Raw genomic sequence first — 22954 nt, 5'->3', positions numbered from 1 at the left:
TCCCAAACTGGCAGCAGCATGCCTGAGGACAAAAAGGACTCCATGCACTGGGAAATGGTCTTCCTCAGAGCAGACATGGCTGCCTACTACAGGGATGTTGCAGCTATACCTAAAACCCATGAGCTCCTCCTTGCTGCTGTGATGCCATATGTAGTGCCACAGATGTCAGCTGCCGGGAATTGGGACTCCACAGCTGCAACCACTGAGATGTGTGTGGCCCCCTCTACCTCTCCACTACCACCATCAAGGGTAGGGGAGGCACCACACAAATCGGAGGATGAAGATCTGGACAGATCATCTTCACCTGTAGGAGTTTCTGGTAGCACCAGCCCATGTCACATGGGCAGTGTTTTCCTTAGTCCTGTGCTTGACATCATGCCCGTGTTAGCACTGTTACAGATATGCACTCTTCCCCAACACACTGTTGACCTTTCTGCTATGGACTGCTATTGCCCCTAACTTTTCAATTGACAATTTATGTTCTCCTGCACTGAAAGACACTTTACCCAAACATGTCCTATGACATGTCACTCAACCCTGGACTTGTGTTGTGTCCCAATTGGATGAATTCCACGAGTGGGGGTCACAGACCTGGACATTGTATATATTTAACACTGTTACACTTGTGAATAAACACCACCTACCCAACCAGCATGTTTATGTGAGTTGTGACACTTGTGATGTGTGTAACATGTCTACAGTCACAGAGTGTCAGTACAAGAGTGCATGAATATGTGGGCACATATCTATGCACATGGTATCTACATGTTGTACATCGATGTTGGCCTCATCCCCTATAAGCAATTCATTGAATATGTGATACATGTTGAACACATGTATGCTACACCCACTATATGCTGCAGGAATAGGTGCAAAACAGTAATCGGGCAATATCGTCAGCTTGGAGTACTAGTAGAACTCATTGGTGTGAAATAGAGGGTCTCAAACTCATCTATTATTGCCACTGGTCGGTTTAGCAGGATAGGAATGAAATGTAGGCTGTTGTAAAATGTCCCACAGTGCCCAACATTTCAAAGCAAAACCCATTTAATGTCAGCTGAATTCCCACACATATCCTGTCCTATACATGGTCAACATAGTCAGCTTGAGTTGTGGGTACACTGGATGGCAGGTGCACAGGTAAGTGGATGTGTTGTAGTTGTCAATGTCATAACGAGGTGTTCAACATGTCAAGAGAGGGATGTGGATGCAGGAAGGAGTCCACAGGACAACACACTATTTTCACTGTACACCCATGGGAAGACCCTGAGACCCAAGCATATGACACATGAAGGAAGTACCCAAAATTACTTATTATGATAATGAAATACATTTTAAAAAAATTAACACCCATCCTAATCTAACCTATCCTAACTATACAATACCCACAACAGAACCTAACTACACTATGCTACACTAGCCTAACACTTTTAATGATACACTCTAAACATCTGCCCCCCACCACCCTTATATCACAGGACACATGCAAGGGCAACATTCACTAAACTATACATTTACTAACTATGACTAAACAAATATATACACGTATTTTTTATAAACACATAAAAGCCCCAACATCACATACATAGTAAAACATAAAACGTAGACAACCCACCCCCAAACCTACTTATCCTAACTAACCCACTAACCTATTCTAACTAACAACTAACCCCCTAATACCCACAAAAAAACTAGAAAAAAAGAGGAGGGAGCGGAGTGAACTTGGGAGAAGCGACATAATGCTATTCAGTGGTGGCCCTTTTCAGTCTTTTTTAATGTTCTTGAGGGCCTTTGTATTCTTTGCCACCTCCTTTTCAATGGAGACCAACTTTTGGAGGACCTGTTGTACATCCCTCTGTAAATCAGTGATGGCACTCATGTCCATGGCAGTGGTTGGCTGCGTGATGGTACTAGAGGCTGCAGCAGCTGGAGCAATATTAATGTTGGCAGCTGTGGGCCCCTGCCCAGCTGTGGTGCTTGGTCCAGCCTATGTCGGCAGTGTGGGTCCCCCTTGGCTGAATGCCCGCCACTCACCAGTGGATCACTCCAAGCGATAGAGTCGTGCCATCCTCCTGAACCCAGATTCCACTGCCAATATGTGCCTATAGAGCACTGCCCTCTTCTGAAAGGCACGGAGTTGGTCGTTATTCATGTTGGCAGCTGTTAAAATGAGACAGGCAACCATCAGTGTCAGCATTGTGTGGAGTATGTACAGTAAATTAGCTTATTATCTACATCTATTTGCACATGCACTCCTACTCACATTTTGGATGATACAATGGCTCTGATGGATGAAACAACAATGTTGCCTTAGCACCATTTCCTTGACACCATAGCCACCCACAACAAGATTAGGAAACAATCAGGCAAGTCATCAACCTGCTCATATAATGGTATATTCATCCGTACACATGTGTTGTGCAGGATAGCACAAGTCAATATGATCTTGCAGACCGTTTGTGGGGCATATAGGAGGCTGCCTCCTGTGATGTCCAGGCACCTGAATCTGGACTTCAGGATGCCAAATGTCCTCTCACAGTGATCCGTGTCCTCTGATGTCCCTCATTATATGCACGCTCTGCTGCTGTGCTCGGGTTGTGAAATGGGGTTATTATCCATGGCTGTGTGCCATAACCCTGATCCGCTGCAAAAGATTACAGGAGAAATTTTTTGTTAGGGCTTGCAACAGGTATGCCATGTAGTATGGCAGTTCATATTAAGAGCTGGTTGCGGCTCATGTGTATTTGTGGTTTGGTGTGAGTTACTATCCTTGAGTGATCTTTCCTCAGCATTAGGTTGTTGGACATGACAATCTTGTGTTTGGGTCAAGGACCTGGAACATATGATTTGGATTTCACACGGATAGTCGTTATGTATGTACCATGCATTATGTAGTGCACCTTTGTATCAGTGTGCTATCACTAGAGGGGACATGACACATCCTCACAACATAATGGCGTCAGATGTGGTGGCAACATGGTAGCACTACAGTGCCTGGACATCCCATCCCTTTTGACATGTGTCATTGCAGAAGAGGTGTGACACTTAGGGCCTTTGAAAATGGTTAGTGATAATGCACTACATGTCTCCAAAATTGGCTGCTGTGTCCTGCATCCTTTCAACTATGCAAGAATGCCCCATGTGTGGCATGTTACTTGGCAACCCTTTGTTGTCCCCTGCTCCAGTTGCTCATGTGTAGCCGTGCATCAACTCTACCTACCCTGCACCAGGATACTTGGCTAGCTGCCTTGTGGAGGTGGATGCATCTGTGCAGGACGGTACACCGCCCTGTACATATGCTTTTTGGATGGCCAATTGGCTCTTTCTGTGTGTGCAGCAGTGTGCAACATGCATTTGTGCCACATTCATCTGAGTTCATAGCACAGTCTACTTCCTTTTTGTGGCCTGCATACTGCACCTCTGGGGTGGTACTTGTTGTTGGTACTTCCTTAGGTTTTAGGGGAGAGCTACATGTGAGTCTGCATCATCATGCTATGTATTTTGTGGTGACAGACCTGCAGTGAGAAATATTGCACACCCCTCCCACGCTACATACAGCATAGGAGGGTGGCCAATTTAAATTGTGGCTTCAAGTAATGATGAAATGGTCATCTGCCAAGATGTACATACAGTGCAGGCCATGACACTGGAACTGTGGGATATTACATTGTTCCCTTGGTGTTTCTGAGTGGCAGATAATGTTTGTGTCAGGCATGAGGTGTCCAAGAGTGTGTATCCCATTGTCAGAGGATGATCAACATAACTAGGCATGTCTCTCTTACCTTCCAAAACATTAATGTGCATTTCTACTGTCAACACATGCACAGTGCAGGCTATGAGATGTAGCTCAGCTACTTAGGAAATGTGTCCCTTGGCACACTGCATGTGAAGTCAGTGATGTCCTGTTTTCTCCTACTGGGTCGCACTATGACATCCATGATCTGCACTGTCTGACTGTATCCCTGCCCCCTGTTAGGCCATTTCTGGTATCTGGTACAGGCATGGTGGTGTTGTGAGTCAGTGAGTGTTGCATGTGAGGGTGCACTATAGTAAGTGTGGTTCCACTTCTCACACATCTGGCACATGGTATGTGATGGTCATTGCTCTTGTATTCCTATGTGTGTAAGCCAATGCAACAGGCAGATGTCTCTGCACACTACAGGTAAGTTAGGTATGTGTTGATGAGATACAGTTGATATAGGCGCTAGTTGTTTGGTGTTTGATATTTGTTCTGGCAGTGATTTGCATGGCATGACTTGAAGCATCTGTGCCTATTAAGAAGTTACATGACATGGGCATGGTGTATGCCTTTGACATGTCTATGCTATTGTTTGTTTGGTGTAGTGTGTGTGATGTGTACATAGTGGGCAACCTGAGGGCACTTGTGGTGTTCTGTGTAGTTCTGCTGTTATCAAAGGGTACATGTCTGCACCTGTCCTTCCTGTGGTGTGCCTGTCATTTTGTGGGTGTGTTACGTACATGTGGGTGTATGTATTGGTATTGTGCACTGATTCTGCTGAACTGCAGCATGGTGCATATGTGTTATCACCTGCACATGTGTGTAACCCTGGCCCTATGTTACTGTAGTGGTGTATGTCTTGTGTGTCCGACAGGGTTGGGGTGTTGCGTGCACATTACTAGATTTGTTGACTTACCCACAAGTAAGCAATTTCCAAATTGTTCATCCTGGAATTGTTCATTGTGCTGTTCTGGAATATGTAGGCATCATGGACACTTCCAGGATACTTGGCCAAAATGTTTATGAATAATCTGCGGTAGTCCACTATGGCCTGCACATTAATGGAATGCGTGTGCTTGAGATTCCGGTATAAGTGCTCTGTTGCTGCAGGTGGTACGAGGTGGACATGGATGCAATCAATTGCACCTAGAACATGTGGGAAGCAGTGGATTTGATAGAACCCCTGTGTGCTCTCCTGCTGCTTTTGCTGGGTGTTGGGAAAGCTGATGTGGCGGGATGTCAGGGAGATGATGGCATCTAACACCTTTCGCAGGAATGCAGAGAACGACGGCTGTGAGACACCAACAACCAGTGCATCTGTTGTTTGGAATGAGTCACTTGCCAGCATGTGCAGGACAGCAAGCAGCTTTATAATAGGTGGTATGTTGTGTGGGATCTGCAGGATGGCTGCAATTTGTGGCTCAACGGCAGTGCAGCAGGTGTCGTATGGGTTGCCAGTTAAGTCTGTAAGTCCTAATAATGTCCAGGACCCTGAGGCCAATGAGGGTTTTCCTGGATCTGAAGACCCTTTCTTGCCTTTTGCGTTGCCTTTCTGGGCTGTGTTGTTGTGCTGGTGATTGCTGTGATTGCTTGAGTTGTTGCTGTCCCCTGTGCCATCTAGTAAGATGTATCAATATCACCTCCATCTTCTCCTGTGGGTTGTAATGCTGCTTCTGTGTGTTTTCCTTAAGTAGTGCTGTGTTTGGCTCATTTTAATGCCTGCCCTGACCTAGGCGTTAAATTTTGATGCAAATCGGTGTTAACGTCATGTTTTGGGTCCGCCTCCCACCTGTGCGTCTTTTTTGCCCGGGTGGTTAAGTATGGTGCACGGGTGTTTGAGTAATTTTTTGGACGGGAATGCCTACCCTGCATCTCATTGAAGCAAGGAGGTTTCACGCATCCGAAAAATAACGTTAACACCAATATTTTGACGCTAGATAGGTCTCGCATCAAAATATAAATATGGCATGGGGTTTGCGCTGAATTAACGTTAAAAAAAAAATGATGCTAATTCAGCGCAAACAGAGTATAAATATGCCCCTAACTGAGTCAGCGATGAAGACTTGCAATCCTTTGTTTTTGTTCAGCAACCAGCCCTATGATAAAAAGAAAGTGTGAATATGCATAAGCATACCAAACATTGGTGGCACTTCCCAGCCATATTTCAATGATGTATAATAAAAATGTGCCTTTCACTAGAGGGAGAAGTTCTGCATTGCAGTGCACTGGTATTAAATTTTCTGTTATGTCAGTGCCTTTTAGAATCCCATACTGGAATGTGTCTTGGTTTGGCACTGGCAAAGAATGTAATAGCAGGTGGATGGGCACGGTGGAGTTGTGCAGTGGTGCCAACTGTTTCCGATACAAAAGCTTGCGGGAAAGATTTCATAATGGAGCTCCAGCTGTTGCTTTGTGAGTGCATGGGATGGGAAAAGCCTACACCAAAGTGTCACACACAGAATTGGACAACAATCAGAGCAACTCTGTGTTAGGGAGGGGCAATACCTAGAAGGATCTCTTTGGATATGGAGAACTGTCAATATGCAGAGAGGTCCAATGTAGGTGACAATTGTCAAACTGATTGCCTGGCCTCAAGCTTCAGGATATTGTGGTGGAGGAGGGATTTTTGAGGGCTTCGTTGTCTCTGTAATTGATCTCTGCATCAATCCCAATCTGTAGCTTCTTCAATACTGTAACCACCATCCACCACACAGGGGCAACTGCTCTCCAAGGGTCAAATAATAGACAATCTATTACCTGCTAAAGGTGCACCAAAAGCAGAAGGTCACCAAAATCACAAACCCACACCTGATCACTGAGGACTGGACTCGAAAGGAGTCCTAGTAGAACAGATGTTACTCAAGTAAGAATTTACGTTAAGAAGACAAGAGGCATCTGGCGAAACAGAAATTGGTTTATGTAATTAAACATTACAGACGGGAGAGCAGTTGCAGCACAGGGGTCTGAGAACTGTCTCTCACTGTACACTGAGTTGAAGTACATTTATACATTTCTCTTGGTGCAATAAAGTCATAAAAACTTGCTTTCCTTGGTGAAAAATGCAAAAAGTTGTCAAGGAGTCGTAAATACAATTAATGCAGGTAGGCCTCATACTGGTGTGAACACAATGTAAAGCCAGTGAGCCCAGATGTCCAGCCTGAGGGGAGTGTGGTTACAGCATGTGCTGTGTGTGCATTGTCCTGATTGGCTAAGTATACCTACCTACATGTGGCATCTAACTTTAAGATGTTAGGGACTCTGGCAACAACAGAATTCAGCTCTGTGTTAACCAGTGGATTTAGCTGAGGCTCTATAATGACATATCTGATATTAGGGGATCCTCGCTAGTTCCCACCTTTCAGCCACTGGCGACTTGGAGTGCCAGAAAAAAGGCAAAGTCCTACTTTAAAAACTTAATCTTGTGCGACCAGAATGGCTTACTAAGCCCCAGCTCCACAGAGATAGTGCTAAAATTACTTCTGGGTCGCAGTCAATCACAACTCAACTGCTGATTGGTGATTTTTGTCTCAAAACGATTAATAAAATATATCTCTGGTTCCTCTAATCCAATCGTAATCGTGTGGTGTTGTTATGTTGCTAAAAATGTTTTTATATTTTTATAAATTATAAATTGATTGAAGAATTGCATTGTGTTCTTCTTGACTATAACATGTTGGCATTGTTTGAACATAACATGCATTTCTTTGCGGAACTGCCTTATGCTTGTGTCACATTTAACATTGTTTTGACCTTAGTTTTTCGAGGATGGGAGAAACTAGAAAAAACAGAGAAGGCACTCTGTTTTTTTTAGATCGCATAAAGGGGGAACTACGGTTCACACCAAGCCTCTAACATTGTTTGCAATTAAATGCTTCTAATAGGCCCTGATGTCCTGGTTGTGAGTATCCCCCGGCAATGCTTGTTAGTATTTTTTTCATAAATATACTCACTAACTTTCTCTCTTTTCTTTTTTACTGGTTCTATTTTGTCCTTGAAAATCTTATATTAACTTTGCCACTACTGTACTTATATATAGTCTTTTTTCGCCCTTTATGCAACAGTGATTGTAATCGTGACGCACTATGTTATTATGTTGATTGGCTTTGCGAGCCCTGAAGGTACCTTTCATGTGTCACGTGTAATAAATAAGACCCTACCTAACACTCTACAAAACACTCTGGCAACACCTGTAATTACTGCTATTATAGACATTGGCGGAAGCAGACATTTTGCGTGCTAATAGTATGTTAGTTAAGATGTCTGTTTTTCAATTAAAATAAAAAGTGGACAATTGCACACAGAGACACTGAACAGTCGGATTACGGAGTCTAATATTGGCAAGTCTGAACCTTCAGGCTTCACTATTTGAATGCCTCGGCAGGATAACCTTTGCACCTGCGTATGAGAATTTTGCTTTCCTACCGAGTCCCTTGGTTAAAAAATTGCATATTTCTGATTAAATACTCAATCAGATCAGATATTTTAAAAGTGGTTATAAGGAATACCCCACAACTCATAATAAGAGAGTTTTTGTAATTGTCTATGTTTCCGTAAAGCCTTACGCGTGTTCTGATGACCGGTGATTTTTGTTGCAGACACCCTGGATTTCTGTTGACAATTACGTATAGTTACAGTGGTCTTGAATATTACAGTTTCTCTCTTGATGTCGCTTCTATCATTTGTGAAGCAAAGAAAGTGAGACCTAATTATGTTATGTTGTTCCCTCACTAACAAGGCATAGCACAGTTCTGACCATCCTTGAGACTTTTTACATAAGTAGCTCATAGATTATTCATGTGCTAGGCACTTACATGGTGCACTGCTCCTGATTCATTGAAGGTTGCGCCTGTGCACTGCAAGAGAGACTGACATAACATTCAGGTATGTGCATTGAAGTTTGACCGACTGGTAGCAAACAAAAGATCAGCCTACATCAAATGTATTGATTTGTGTAGGCATAAATCAATGTATTGCAATAAAACACAGCAGGTATTCAATCAATACATTGAAATAAAACACAATAAAGTGGTTAAATATTGGATGCACAGTACTGGAAAATAACATGATCAAATACTTTTGGATTTGGCCCTCTCCGCAGGGTCACCGCAAAACCTTTTGCCTTCACCCCTAATATGTTATGAATTTAGTTTTGTTGGTACTTTATCACTGCTAACCAGTGCTAACATTCTTGTCCTCTTTCTCTGAAACAGGGTAAAATTGGCCTACATTTGATTGGCACATTTGATTCACTTAAAAGTCCCTAGTATATAGTACTACATGGTAACCAGGGTCTGTAAATTGAACGGTACTAGTGGGCCTGCAGCACTCGTACCACCCACTAAAGTAGCACTTTAAAACCTGTTTCAGGCCTGCCACTACAACTTGTAGTGCAGTTTTAAACTACAGTTTTAAAATGGAAACATCACATCATTAGCCAGGCCTAAAGGTTCCTTTTTATACATATGTCACCCTTAAGTATAAAGTGCATGGTGCTTAAAAAAGTAGAAAATGTTTTAATGTTTTACATGTCCTGGTGCAGAAACAATTCTAATTTTTTTTTCTCACTAGTATAACATTGAATTACCTTATTACATTTAATAAGAGGTGGCGTATGATTGGAAGCAGGTAGGAATATCATGTTTGGGCTCAAATGGATTGCAATTTAAAATCCTATTTAATGGTAAAGGCAGATTGTAAGTCACACATCTGAAAATACCACTTTTAGAAAGTTTTAAAAAGTTGTCACTTTCAGACCCTAACCATTTGGTGACTGTTGTCAGTGTCATGGGTCCTGGGTCACATGACTGCAAATGATGTAGCTGTTGGGATGTCTGTATTCCTCCCAGACAGTGAGGCAAAGGAGACTGGGAGGATTGGCCATCTTGCCTGCATTGCTAGAGGTGAAACTGTTCCCTGTCACACTTACATTTCAAAGGGCTTCCTCCAGCACACACACAAAGGAATCTGACACTAGTCTTTAGTCATTCTAGAATTCCTGGAGCCTTGAGAGTGAAAAGGAAGAACTTTCCAGAACCAGATGCGGGAGTAGCATGTAAGCTTTCCCCACTTCAAAAGCTGGCATCATACCAACTCCTCTTCAGTGCACTCCTGGACCTTTGGAAGACTTCGGAAGGCCTGCCTTGTACTCCAGAGAACAGCCTGGCTGCTTCAAGCCTCCCTGTTCTTCAGGAAACTGCCATACTGGCACCAGAGGACTGCCCTGTGGATTGAGGACGGCCTTGTTCTTCAGAAGACTGCCCTGCTGTTTGAGGCCAACCTTGCTACTTGAAGGAGAGAAGATAATCTCCTTGCAGCCATGACTAACAGAGTGACTCTAAGGACTAGTTGGCTAGCCACCTGTGTGAGCTATATGGACACAACAAGCTCCAGATACCTTGAGGGTTTCGCCTGGCATCTGCTGGTGATGCCCTCAAGGTCCTGGACCCTTGGTGTTAAAGGTGCTGCTCTTGCCTAACCCTAAAAGTTCGGACTTGTTTGCCAAAAGAGCTGACAGAAGATTGGGACCTACCTGCCAGCTGATCCATCCAAGGTGCATTGCCAGTTAGTCTGACTTTGCTGTAGCTTCAGTGGGACATCCGAGTAATAGTATCCAGCCTTGTGGAGGGCTCTTCAGCTATGGGTTGCAGCTGCTTCCCATTGGAGGTTTTCAACTACCAAAAGAAGTCTACGTCCAAATGTCAAATTCTTCACTGGGCTCAAAGGTGACAGGCTCCCAATCATTGATGACAACCTCCGCGGCCTGGGAATTTAGCATCTTCTGCCTGGGATATTTTTTTTCACCATTACTGACGGCTTCACAAGACCTCATCCAATGCTCCCCAAAGGTTATGACTCCTCCTCGGACACACCATGCTGCCTTTCCCTGTTAAACTCTACCTTCTACTGGACTTTTTGTCAGAATTTCCACTAAGTACACAGGCAAGCCAAGGCTGGGCGCAATCCATCATGTACATTTAAACCTTGCTTCATCGCAGTCTGCCCTAACTTTTGACTTTGCCCCAGTCCTTCGGGACCAGATATGTGCGGTTGGCGCTTTGATCTATAAGGCACTGTTTTCTACTAAGAACATGAAAAATTAATGACTCTGCTTCTACATATTGGATTTAATTCATTTTTGTGTCATTTTATTTATTCAGATTTTTTTCTATGTTTCTAAATTAGTGCAGGGTTTTTCTTGTGTTGTGTTTTCACTTTATTATTTTTTGTGTGCTGCACAAATACCTAACACATTCCCTTGAAGGTAAGCCTGATTGCTTTTGTGCCAAGCAGCCAGGCGGCTAAGCACAGGTTAATTTAGTGACTTTTGTGGTTCTACCTAACAAGGGTTTGTTGTTATTGGTTGAGAAGGATTTTCACACCTCTCAACCAATAATCCAACCTTTTACAAAAATGAATACTAATTTCTGTGCAGTGACATTGGGAATATGAAATGGATTGTGGAACAAAATAGAAAAAAGTATCTACTACCATAATTCACTCTTTAACACAAAAGGTACACTATAATGGTGCATCTTCAAAAAAGTAACTTCAAAATAAAATCCCGGCTATAGCTATTTTCACACTGTGGGATACAGCTGAGCATTGAAGAGCAGAAGGTGCACAATGGAGGCAGGTGATTTACCTTTCTTAAAGGAGAAATTCATAATTTTCAGATACAAATTGTGAGAGGCTTTCATAAATAATACTGCTTCATAAGACCCCTTGTGGTAGGATATATGACACACTGAATGATAGTGTACTACAACAGAATATAAATGGTGTGGAAAAAATTGAAAAATAAAGAAAGGGATGATGAATGACTGGAAGGAGGTGAACAAACAAATGTCTTCCTCTTCCCAGTCCTTGTATTCATGAGACAGTCTGTATTCTCTAGACAGATTGTCCTTTTTTGAGCAGCTGGAAAATAGACTTTCACCCCAACATCGTAGTCTTTCTTCCATGTCCTATCTTCCCACTCAGTTTTAACCATACTTTCACTTCTCAAGACATCTTTTTGCAAATTAAAAAATAAAACATACTGCCATCATTTTTAGGTGTCCTTTGAGAAGACGGGAAGTAGAGAGAGAGACTAGGGAAGAGGACTTGGAGAAGGACAACTTGAACAGGGAATAGTAAAGAATACCGGTAACATTACCTCTCCATCTGATTTATATGTTCCAGTCCTTACATTCATGAGGCTATATAAAAGTTAAATAGATGTACACACACCACATAGGAAATACTTTGGATTTAAGAATTTTTTAAGCGAAGATAAGTCATGGAGAGGCAGTTTCCCAATTTCTTTTTTTAAATAAACCATCATTGATTTGAAATACATCTAGTTGTTACTGAGAAACAAAAGTATTTTTATGTAGCCCATGTTGTAGATGTTGTAGGTCTATAGGTTTTTTGTAAAGGAACCCCACTAGCTTTTGCCTATGTTGAACCTACTTCTCCTGTTGATATGCAATGAATATCTTTTGGGATTTCCTCTACTATGGGGTTATATGCTTGCAAAATATAAAGTCAAGCAAATCTGCCAAGGGTAGCTATACTGGACTTCCACTCTTTCCTTGTCCCACCAAATGAAACAAAAATTCAGTCAAGCAACAATCTTTAGTTCTTTCGAAACAAATTGAAATGGACATCCAAGAGATGTGAGTTTGTATTCTCTCCTTCAGGGCAAAAGACAGGTAACGTTTTCTTCTGAGGGCACGTGGTCTTGGTGCCAAAGAAGATGGCTGCTCCCGTGTGAGGCTACCGGGATTATATATGTGGCATGCCAAGGGCGACAGAGAATGCATTCAGGTGGCTTTCTCGACCAACAATATGGAGACTTGAATTGGTGTCTTGAACACCTGTTTTGCTTTAGGAAAACGTCATTCATTTTTGCTATCCCATTCCGTGGGTTGCTCCGACGGCCATTTTGTCTCTCTTCACCTCGGGAGACTTTCCTCATATTCTTTCTGATATGTGCTCACCGAAATACCCCTGCTGCTTCTGCTATATTTTTTATGACACTAGCATCTTGGATTTCACCATTTGCCTGATTTTCTCAATGGCATTCTCTTATTCATAATTTGTAGTGTAGAGAGGTTCCGGCTGCTATTTTGTGTCTAATATCAGACTATGGTGGTCATTATGACATTGGCGGTGACTGTTAAAGTGGCGGTAATACCACCAACAGGCTGGCAGTAAGTACTGCCAAATTAAGACCATGGCGGTGAGAACTCCCTTAGACAGACAATGTACCACACCATCCAGGGCGGTAACACCACGCACCACGGCGGTAGCCATCAACAGCTAGGAGGAAGACAAGTTACCGCCCACCATATCATGACACTGCAAACCACCACAATTTCCGAGGTGGTACCAACGCCATCAAAATCCTGGTGAAAACACATCACAAAAGTCCAAAGACTCACCAACAGAGACACAGAGAAGATCCATGCCACCGTGGAACCGAAACTTCAAGTCTTACCGATGCTCTTCTACGCCGTGCTCCACCTGGAACACCAACCCCAAAGAAGACGATGACGGTGAGTACAGCTGCCTAGCACACAAGGAGGGAGGGAGTAAAAGGAGAGTGACGCACACACACACAACACACACCATTCACACACACACACCATACACACAACCAGCTGCAGACGTAAATCAATGGCACAGGACACATGGCATAATAATACAAGGACGGGAGGTTGGCAGTACTGAAATTGCAATTGCAAAGCAAAAGCCACCATATGAACCAATATAGGAACACAGATACAAAAATAATTGTCCAGAAAGGGCCAATGCCCAGTCCAAAGTCCATAAGGCCCACATGGCCACAGGGCATTGTCCAAGCCGCACAGTCCAAGCCCCAACTTGATCATGATTTGCTATGCACAAAACTGTGCATGGCAACATCATGTAAGTAGACAGGCACCTCAGCTGAAGTCGGGATCTTGCCCACTGGTTCTGGAGGGGGTTCCATGCCCACTTCCCAATGCTAGGGAGTGCAAGGTCACAATCTCTGAGGTGGGGAACTTGCCCACTGATCCTGGAGGGGGCTCCATGCCCATTTCCCAATGCTGGTGAGTGCAAGGTCACAGTCTGTGAGGTGGGGAACTTGCCCACTGATCCTGGAGGGGACTTCTTGTACCACAGTCCCTGGAGGGTGGCCTACATGCCCTCTGCTGGAGGTGAGGGCTCTTGTGTCTCAGCTGAGGAAGGTGCCTCCTGAGCAGCCTCTGCTGGAGGTGAGGGCTGCATTGTCTCTGCTGGGGAAGGTGCCTCCTGGGCAGCCTCTGCTGGAGGTGAGGGCTGCTGTGTCTCAGCTAGGGAAGGTGCCTCCTGGGCAGCTTCTGCTGGAGGTGAGGGCTTCTGTATCCCAGCTAGAGGTGAGGGCTTTTTGCCTGTCTTTTGGTGGTTGTGTGGGAACCTCTTCTGTCATTGGTGATTGAGTGGGAACCTCTTCTGTCATTGGTGGTAGAGTGGGAACCTTTTCTTGCATTGGTGGTTGGTGGTTGAGTGGGAACCTTTTCTTGCATTTGTGGTTGAGTGGGAACATATTCTTGCATTGGAGGTTGAGTGGGAACCTTTTCTTGCATTGGTGGTTGAGTGGGAACCTTACCGCTCCTGGCTAGTGGAATGGGATCCTTTCCTTTCCTGGTTGGTGGAGTGGGATCCTTCCCTTTCCTGGCTGGTGGAGTGGGATACTTTTCTATCCTGGATGGTGGAGCAGGATCCTTCCCTTTCCTGGCTGGTAGAGTGGGATCCTTCCCTTTCCTGGCTGGTGGAGTGGGATCTTTCCCTTTCCTGGCTGGTGGAGTGGGATCCTTCACTGTCTTGCCTCCATGGCTAGGAGGTGCCTCCACGGTCCCCCTGGACTGTTTGGCTGAGGTGCTGGGCTGGGTCATTGGGACCCTGCTCTTACAGGCAGGACAGGAGGAGGGGGAAGGAACAGTTCAAGTTGCGCAAGGAAAAGCTTCTTAGGGACGGTGGGGCGGGATGAGGGATGGAAGTGAAGGTTAAGGGAGTGTTTGTTGGAGGAGTATGTCTGCTGGAATTGGTTGCATGGGCAGTGTGCTGATGTGAGGTGGATGGCTGTTGGGTGTCTGAGTGCCTCCATTTGTGTCCTTTAGGAGGGGGGACAGACAAGGTTGGAGAGGACACAGGGGACGCGAGGATGAATGTTGTGGAGGTGTCTGCTAGTGAGGTGTGTGTGCTGCTTGGTGTGGTGATGCTGGTGGTGGCTGTTGAAGCAGTGCATGGAGGTGTGAGTGTGGACGTGGCTGTGAGGGAGGTGTAGGAGGAGTAGAAAGGGAGACAGTGGAGGCAGTGGATGTGGATGTGTGTGCAGCTGTCTGTTGTTTGTGTGAGTTCCTGTGAACTGAAGTGTGGTGCCTGTGTTTGACTGTGCCACTCTTGTGTGATGTCTTGTGTGCATGCTCTCCTGTATGTGTGCATGGAATGGGTTGGGGTTGAGGAAAATGGGACTGGGAAGTGGTAGTTGGAGGGGGGATGGTAGAAACAGGAACAATGACTGTCATCAGAGAGGAGGCCAGAGCCTGAATCGATCTCTGTTGGGCCGCCAATCCACCGTGGATGCCCTCCAGGAATGCATTGCATTGCTGCATCTGGGATGCCATCACCTGGATGGCATTCACAATGGTTGACTGCCCTACAGAGATGGATCTCAGGAGGTCAATAGCCTCTTCACTCAGGGCAGCAGGTTTTACTGAGGCAGGGCCTGAGGTGCCTGGGGCGAAGGAGATGCCAACCCTCCTGAGTGAGTGGGCACGGGCAACTCTGTGAGGGGCTACTGGGAGGGCAGTGCTGGTATGGGGTGGCGGCTGAACCTACAGCTGGGGTGGTCACAGAGGTGTCCGCCACCACCAGGGTGCTTTAATCGGAAGAAGAATCAGAGTCAGTGTTGTCACCTCCTGGTCCCCTCAGTGTCGGTAGACTCTGCCTCCTGCGTCCTACGGGGTTCAGCTCACTCTGTCGCTGGTGCCCCTGCTCCTCCGACAGATGATGCTAATGAACACAGGAACAGGATGAAAGAAGGAGAAAGGGGGGAGGGAGAGAAAAGGAGCACTGGGTCAATTACAGCACCAACACCACAGTTGGCAAACACAGCACTGTCACACACAGGGATCAGGAATGAGCACTATGCATTGCACTGGCATTCAATTGGCTAGGTGCCACAGCAAGAGGAGGGCCAACCACCGCCACCTGCCCCCCTCCTGGGACCCACAAAGCCCTGACTGATGTAAATGCAACCGAGCTGGGCTACCTGAATTTGCTAGACACCATTACCCTTGAGCTGGATCACGCTGTAAATTCTGACTTGGCATTAAGGGGCACCCACTAACTCACACCCACCACCTGGATCCTATGCCATCTACCAATTATTGTAGTAACGCCCACTGTATTCAACCCTTGTGGCTGCTGTGATGCCCTCAAGCGCTCATCCAGCTCTGGGTAGGCCACTGCCAGTATGTGGGCCATCTGGGGGGTCAGGTTCTGATGGGCACCCCTTCCTCGTTGGGAGGCCATCCCCAGCTGGGCCTCCGTGGTCTTCTGTGCCCAGTGTCTCAGGTCCTCCCACCGTTTCCTGCAGTGGGTTCTCAACCTGCTGTAGACCCCCTTGGCGATGGCACACCTCAATCCCTTCTTCTGATGAGGGCTGACCTGCAGAGGTAATACAGACAAGAGAAGACCATTACACATACAATCCAGCCGGTCACACATATGGCCCACAAATCCCATTACCAACTCCATTGCCACACACATCGCCAGGTGCCCAGCATGTACACTACCAATGGGCATAACCCCCCAAAAGACACAATGGGGGTCATTCCGACCCTGGCGGTCATGGACCGCCAGGGCCGGGGACGGAGGAAGCACCGCCAACAGGCTGGCAGTGCTTCTGGGGCAATTCTGACCGCGGCGGTAAAGCCGCGGTCAGAAAAGGGAAACCGGCGGTTTCCCGCCGGTTTTCCCCTGCCCAAGGGAATCCTCCACGGCGGCGGGATTCCGACCCCCTTCCTGCCAGCCTGTTCCTGGCGGTTTACACCGCCAGGAAGAGGCTGGCGGGAACAGGTGTCGTGGGGCCCCCTAACAGGGCCCCATTAAGAATTTCAGTGTCTGCAAAGCAGACACTGAAAATCGCGACGGGTGCCACTGCACCCGTCGCACACCAGCAACTCTGCCGGCTCCATTCGGAGCCGGCTTCATCGTTGCTGGGGCTTTCCCGCTGGGCGGGCGGCCTTTTGGCGGTCGCCCGCCCGCCCAGCGGAAAAGTCAGAATGACCGCTGCGGTCATTTGACCGCGGTACGGTCTTTTGGCGGTCTCTGCCCGGCGGGCGGTCTCTGCCCGGCGGGCAGCGCCCGCCGCCCGCCGGGGTCGGAATGACCCCCAATGTCTGCACACACATATCCATGCAACCTTCCCACAAGTATCGTGCCCAAGGTGTACTCACCTGTTGGTATGGAGGCCCATACAGCTGTCCATACTGGGGTAAGACCCCATCTGACAAGCGCTCCAACTCCCCTGAAGTGAAGGTGGGGGCCCTTTCTCCGGTCACACGGGCCATGGTAGGTTCCAGACACAGGTCACAGCAGCACACGCAGTGTAGGTGTTCTCCTGTGGAAAGTCAGGACTCAAGTGAGGTTATGGACAGAAAATGGCAGTCACGTCTACGGCGGTGTACTCCATAGGCCACTGTACTCCATAGAGCCCCATATTAGACCTAGATACAGGACAGGTGGTCACCATTTCATGGTGGTTGACTACATGCAGATCTTCCATAACTGCGTCATTGTCAAAAATTGCACATACATTGCCATTCCCACTGTCCCACCACATTAATGCTGTATGCACACTGAGGTGGTAGTTCCATTGTTCAAATTGTGACAGCCTACTCTCTCTTGTGTCCCTTAGATACCTACCACTGCGGATGAATAGGAGGAGGAGACAAACCCCTGTGTACAGACCTCTTGTGGACTTGGCTACACTGGAGGACAGGCACATATTACTCACCTATAGACTGGGCAGGGCCACAATCACAAAGGTGTGTGTCCAATTAGAGCCTGACCTGATATCAGCTATCTGTCATCCCACTGGGAGCCCCCCTCTTGTGCAGGTTCTATCAGTGTTCCATTTCCTGGCAACTGGTTCTTTCCAAGTGACAGTGGGCTTGGCAGCAGGAATTTCACAGCCAATGTTCTCAATCGTGCTGGCAAGGGTATTGTCTGCCTTGGTGAACCACATGTGCAGCTACAATTCTTTCCCCCAGGTGGAATATTTGGCCACTGTGAAGGTCAGATTCTATGAAATGGGACATGTGCCCAATATTATTGGGACAATTGACGGTGCACATATTGCGTTTGTCCTCCCCCTGCCAGAATGAACTGGTGTTCAAGAATCAGAAGAGTTTCCACTCACTCAATGTGCAAATGGTGGGCCTGGCGGACCACTACATCTCCCACATCACGGCCAAGTATCCTGGGTCGGTGCATAACACCTTAGTTCTGAGGAATAGCAGTATCCCAAATGTGATGGCCCAACTACAGATAATATCTCTCTAATAGGTGAGCCAGAATCCCCACCCACTGTATGTCAGTGTATGTGTTCAAGTGTTATCCCCATAAGATTGTGTAAGGCTAAATTTTGTCCCTCAATATTTGCAGGTGACTCTGGCTACCCAAACCTATTGGGGCTCCTGACCCCTTTGTGGAATGCCAGGAGAGGGGCTGAGAACTGATGTAATGATGCACATGGGCGAACCAGGATAAAAAACGAGAGGACCTTCGGCCTCCTGAAGGCCAGGTTCAGAAGCCTGCATCTGACAGGTGGATCCCTTTGCTACTCACCGGAGAAGGTCTGCTAGACAGTAGTGGCATGCTGCATGTTGCACAACCTCTCCCTCAGATGACGTGCCTTTTCTGCAGGAGGAGGGGACTGGAGATGACCCTGTGGCAGCAGTGGACCCTGAAGACAGTGAGGATGAGGAGGCAGCGGATGAGGATGTGGACAACTGAACATCAGTTATACATCAATACTTCCAATGACACACAGGTGAGACAGTGCAACTGACCATTACTCTGACTATTGATGTTTTCTGTGTGGCTGTAGCATGAAAGCATTCATGTCCTTTGCATCTCAACTTACTGTCACCTATGGCTTGTCCTTTCACAGATGTTGGTGATATGACAACAGTGTCCTGATATGTTTACTGCAGACAGCTACAGGTCATTATTTGTATGCTATCACAGTGTTCAGATCATTTGCACTAGATGTGACTGTTCCCATAAATGCACATTTTCATCATACAAAACGGTGTCACTCAAATTGTGTTCAAGGGTGTTTAATGTAGTGCAAATAATTGACAAAAAAATGCAATTGAATGGGGTGATGGTAGAGGAAAGTCTAGGGTATTGTTCCAGTCTGTTTGTAGCACAGGTCCAGTGTCCAAGGGACCATAGGAAGGGGAGCAAAGGCAGTTCAAACTGGACAAGGTGACAGGGTGGGACAAAAGGGGGACAATCAGGAGAGTCTCATTTCCTGGCAGTGGTCTTGGCAAGTGTCTCTGGCTTCTGTCTGGGTTGCAGGGAACGTTTGCAGGGTGGTTTACCTTCTGTAGGGGGAGGGGTGCGGGTGGCCTGTGGGTCCTGTGGCGGGGCCTCCTGCCCACTAGCTGCAACAAAAGTGGAGGACTGGTCTATAGACTGGCTAGTGGTAGGGGCCCGCTGGGGTGCTGTCCATTCCCTCATGAGGTTGGCCATGTTTGCCAGCACCCCTGCTATGGAGATCATGGTGGTGTTGAGAGCCTGCAAGTCCTCCCTGATCTCCTGATGGTGTTCCTCCTGCAGCCGCTTGTTCTCCTGCATGTTGTTAAGGATCTGGCCCATCGTGTCCTGGGATAGTTGGTAGGCCCCCAGGACATTGGTGAGTGCCTCCTGGAGAGTCGGTTCCCTGGGCCTGTCCTCCCCCTGGCGCACAGCGGTCCTCCCAGTGTCCCTGTTGCCCTGTGCCTGTGTCCCCTGAATGGTGTGCCCACTGCCACTGACCCCAGGTCCCTGATTGTCTTGGGTATGAAGTGTGGACTGGGTCCCTGAACAGGTGGGCACACTGCTGATTGATGTGTCCTGACGAAAGAGGTGCGGGGACTCTGGGTGGGTTCTGTAGTGTTGGAAACTGATGGGGGAGGCTCTGTGGTTGACTGGGAGTGGGCTGGGGTGACCGACTGACCAGTGGTTCCTGAAGCCAGGTAGTTCATCCAGATCCTGAGTCCAGAATTACTGTCATCACTGGGGGCATCTTCTGTTGGGGGACTGGTTAGTCGTGGCACCTCCTCTCCGCTGAGATTGGCTGGGGCACCTGTGGGGATGTAAGTGATGTATTATGCTTCATGTCTGTGACATATTGTACATCCCTAGCTTCCCCTCTATCATTGCTGTTGCCCTGCCACCTTTGTTTGTGTATGGTGATGTACTGTGGGATGTTAGTTCTCCATGCTGTGCATGCTTTTGTGATGGGTGTCCATGCAGGGGTGGGAGGGCTGTCCATGCATTGGTATCACATGCAGGACTTGGCATTGGGGTTAGTCATATGTGAAGGTGCAGTGTGTGGGATAGAGTGGAGTGATGGGAGTGACGGTGAGGGTGTGAGATGGCATGAGGGTATGGGGGATGATAAGTAGTAAATGTTGACTCACCAGTGCCCATTTCTCCGGCAACTCCAGTGAGTCCCTCAGGATGCAATAATGCCAAGATTTGCTCCTCCCATGCTATGAGCTGTGGGGGAGGAAGTGGTGGTCCACCGCCAGTCCTCTGTATGGCGAGCTGGTGCCTTGCTGCCACGGAACATACCTTCCCCCGTAAGTCATTCCACCCCTTCCTGATGTTGTCCTGTGTTCTTGGATGCTGTCCTATGGCATTCACCCTGTCCACAATTCTCCATCATAGCTCCATCTTCCTGGCAATGGATATTTGCTGTACCTGTGCTCCAAACAGCTGTGGCTCTACCCTGACTATTTCCTCCACCATGATCCGCAACTCCTCATCTGTGAAACAGGGGTGCGCTTGTGGGGACATAGGTGTTGTGTGGTGTGTGTAAGTGTGTGGGTGTTGGGTACTGTGGTTGGGTCTTTAAAGTGGGGTGCATGAGGGATGTATGGGTGTATGTGGTGTGTGTGTCTAGTTTTCACAGTGGTCTTGGTGTCAGTCTGATGGCAATAATTTGTATTCGTAAAGGGTTGTGGGTAATGTCTGTTTGTGTTTTATAGTGCTGTGGGTGGGTGGGTGGTTTGTGATTGTGGATCAGTGTCACATGTGTGTATTTGGTATTGGTCAATGTTGTGTACTTTAGTATTTGGAGGTCCATTCTGAGCGTGCCGGTGTGTACTGCCAATGGTTTACCACCATTGAATGTACGCTGTGGTGATTTGTGGGTCATGATGTGGTGGGCATTGTTCTGTTGGTGTAACGGTATGGGTGTTGGTCCTGACACTTTAGCACTGACCTTTGATCTGGCAGATTTGTGTATGTGGCAGTATTCTGTTGGATTGGTGTGTGTGTGTCATAATATGGAGAATGGATATTCGCCACCGCGGCGGTATGTTGGCGGCCGTCACCGCGGCAGTTAGCGCGATTTACCACCAATGTCATGATGAGGGTCTATGCATTCATCCTCCACCTCAAGATGCAATGCTTACAGACTTTTTGATTTCTATATTTTACTAAAAGACATTTTCAAGGACTCACATTTTCTGTACGCACAGATTGGGTTTGCAGTTATCTACATTTACTTCACAAGAGGGGCGGTTGTCCTATAAAGCTTTTATTTACAATCATAAAAGTATACAAGGCTTGTGTTAAGTCAGTTCTTATTTCGGTTTACATATTTAATATATTGTTATGTGGGCAGAAATAGGTCAGAGACTCCAGCGCACAGTCGCTTGGAGTCAACTAAATCCAAGGTTATTTATTTTCAGTCCCTAGTCAAATCTAAAGCGGACATGATGAGGGGCAAAGATTTCTCCACTTCAGACGGTCAGGATGTTGTGCCCCCACTCAGGGTACTGGTGCTATTGCTAAAAATATGACTCCCTCAAGTTCAGTTCAAGGACCTAAAACGGATGTGGACTCCCCTCCTAATCTCCATCATCACTAACATTAGATGGTTTATTGGATGAACTGAACTCTTTGAGGCCATTTGTTTGGGAAACTAATGCCACTCTGCAGAGGTTGGAAGAAAGGTGGTGTACGCTCAATCAAAGTATCTCCACTATGGAGCAACGCCTCAGTGATTTGGAGGACCCAGTGCCTAATGCTTCACAGCTGCAAAATGACATTAATATACTTAAGAGGGTAACAAAAGATTTGGAGAACATACATAAGAGAAACAATCTCAGGTTGTATGGTATTCCAGAGGGAGCAGAGGGCTCTAAGATCATTGCTTTCTTACAGTCTATATAAACAAAGATTGTTTGTCTAAATCCTTTGCATCCTTTGAGCATACAATGAACTTATAGATTTGTCCCAAAGCTTTTATCAACTTCAAGAGTTAAATCTAGTGGCATCATTATGTAATTTTTGGTCTGGCAACACTGTTTATGTGTCACAAGATGCATCCAAATCAACTGCATCTAGCCAAAAGCAATTTCTCAAACTCAGACCTCAGCTTTGAGCAATCAATGCCAGATATGTGATGATTCATCCTTGTTTCTTCAAAGTGACCACCAGAGATAGAACTACCACTTATACTGACCGTGGTGGCCTAAAAGAATTTCTGCAATGTCATCAGTCAGAAAATATTAAAATTAGTGCACTTGCTAGTTGTTATTTAAGTTTTGCTGCTTCTGAATACTTTTTAATGTACTGTTTACATTCTTCTAGTGTTCTTGTCTTGAAAGTTCAAATGTAATCCCTTCTATCTCTTTTTCTGCAGATATAAATTGTAATCTCCTTGCTTATCCTGATTTTGTCCAGTGCTCGTGTTTAGTGGCTACTAGTCGTTCAGCGTTGTTAATATCTCATTCAGATTATTTGTCCTATATGTAGGTAAGTGACACTCCTTACTGTGTGCTGGTTCTTCCTTTCTCTTTCCCTTGAATGTTATTTCTCATTGTTTTTGTAAAGAGCCAGTATTGTTTTAAACCAAGACAGAGCCCTGTTCTGACTGTCTTCTTGAGAGTGTCCCCATTCCCCTGCACTTGTCAAGGT

The sequence above is a fragment of the Pleurodeles waltl genome, chromosome 3_1 (assembly GCF_031143425.1).
Source record: "Pleurodeles waltl isolate 20211129_DDA chromosome 3_1, aPleWal1.hap1.20221129, whole genome shotgun sequence".
NCBI lineage: Eukaryota > Metazoa > Chordata > Amphibia > Caudata > Salamandridae > Pleurodeles > Pleurodeles waltl.
Note: the sequence above shows the minus strand (reverse complement) of the source record.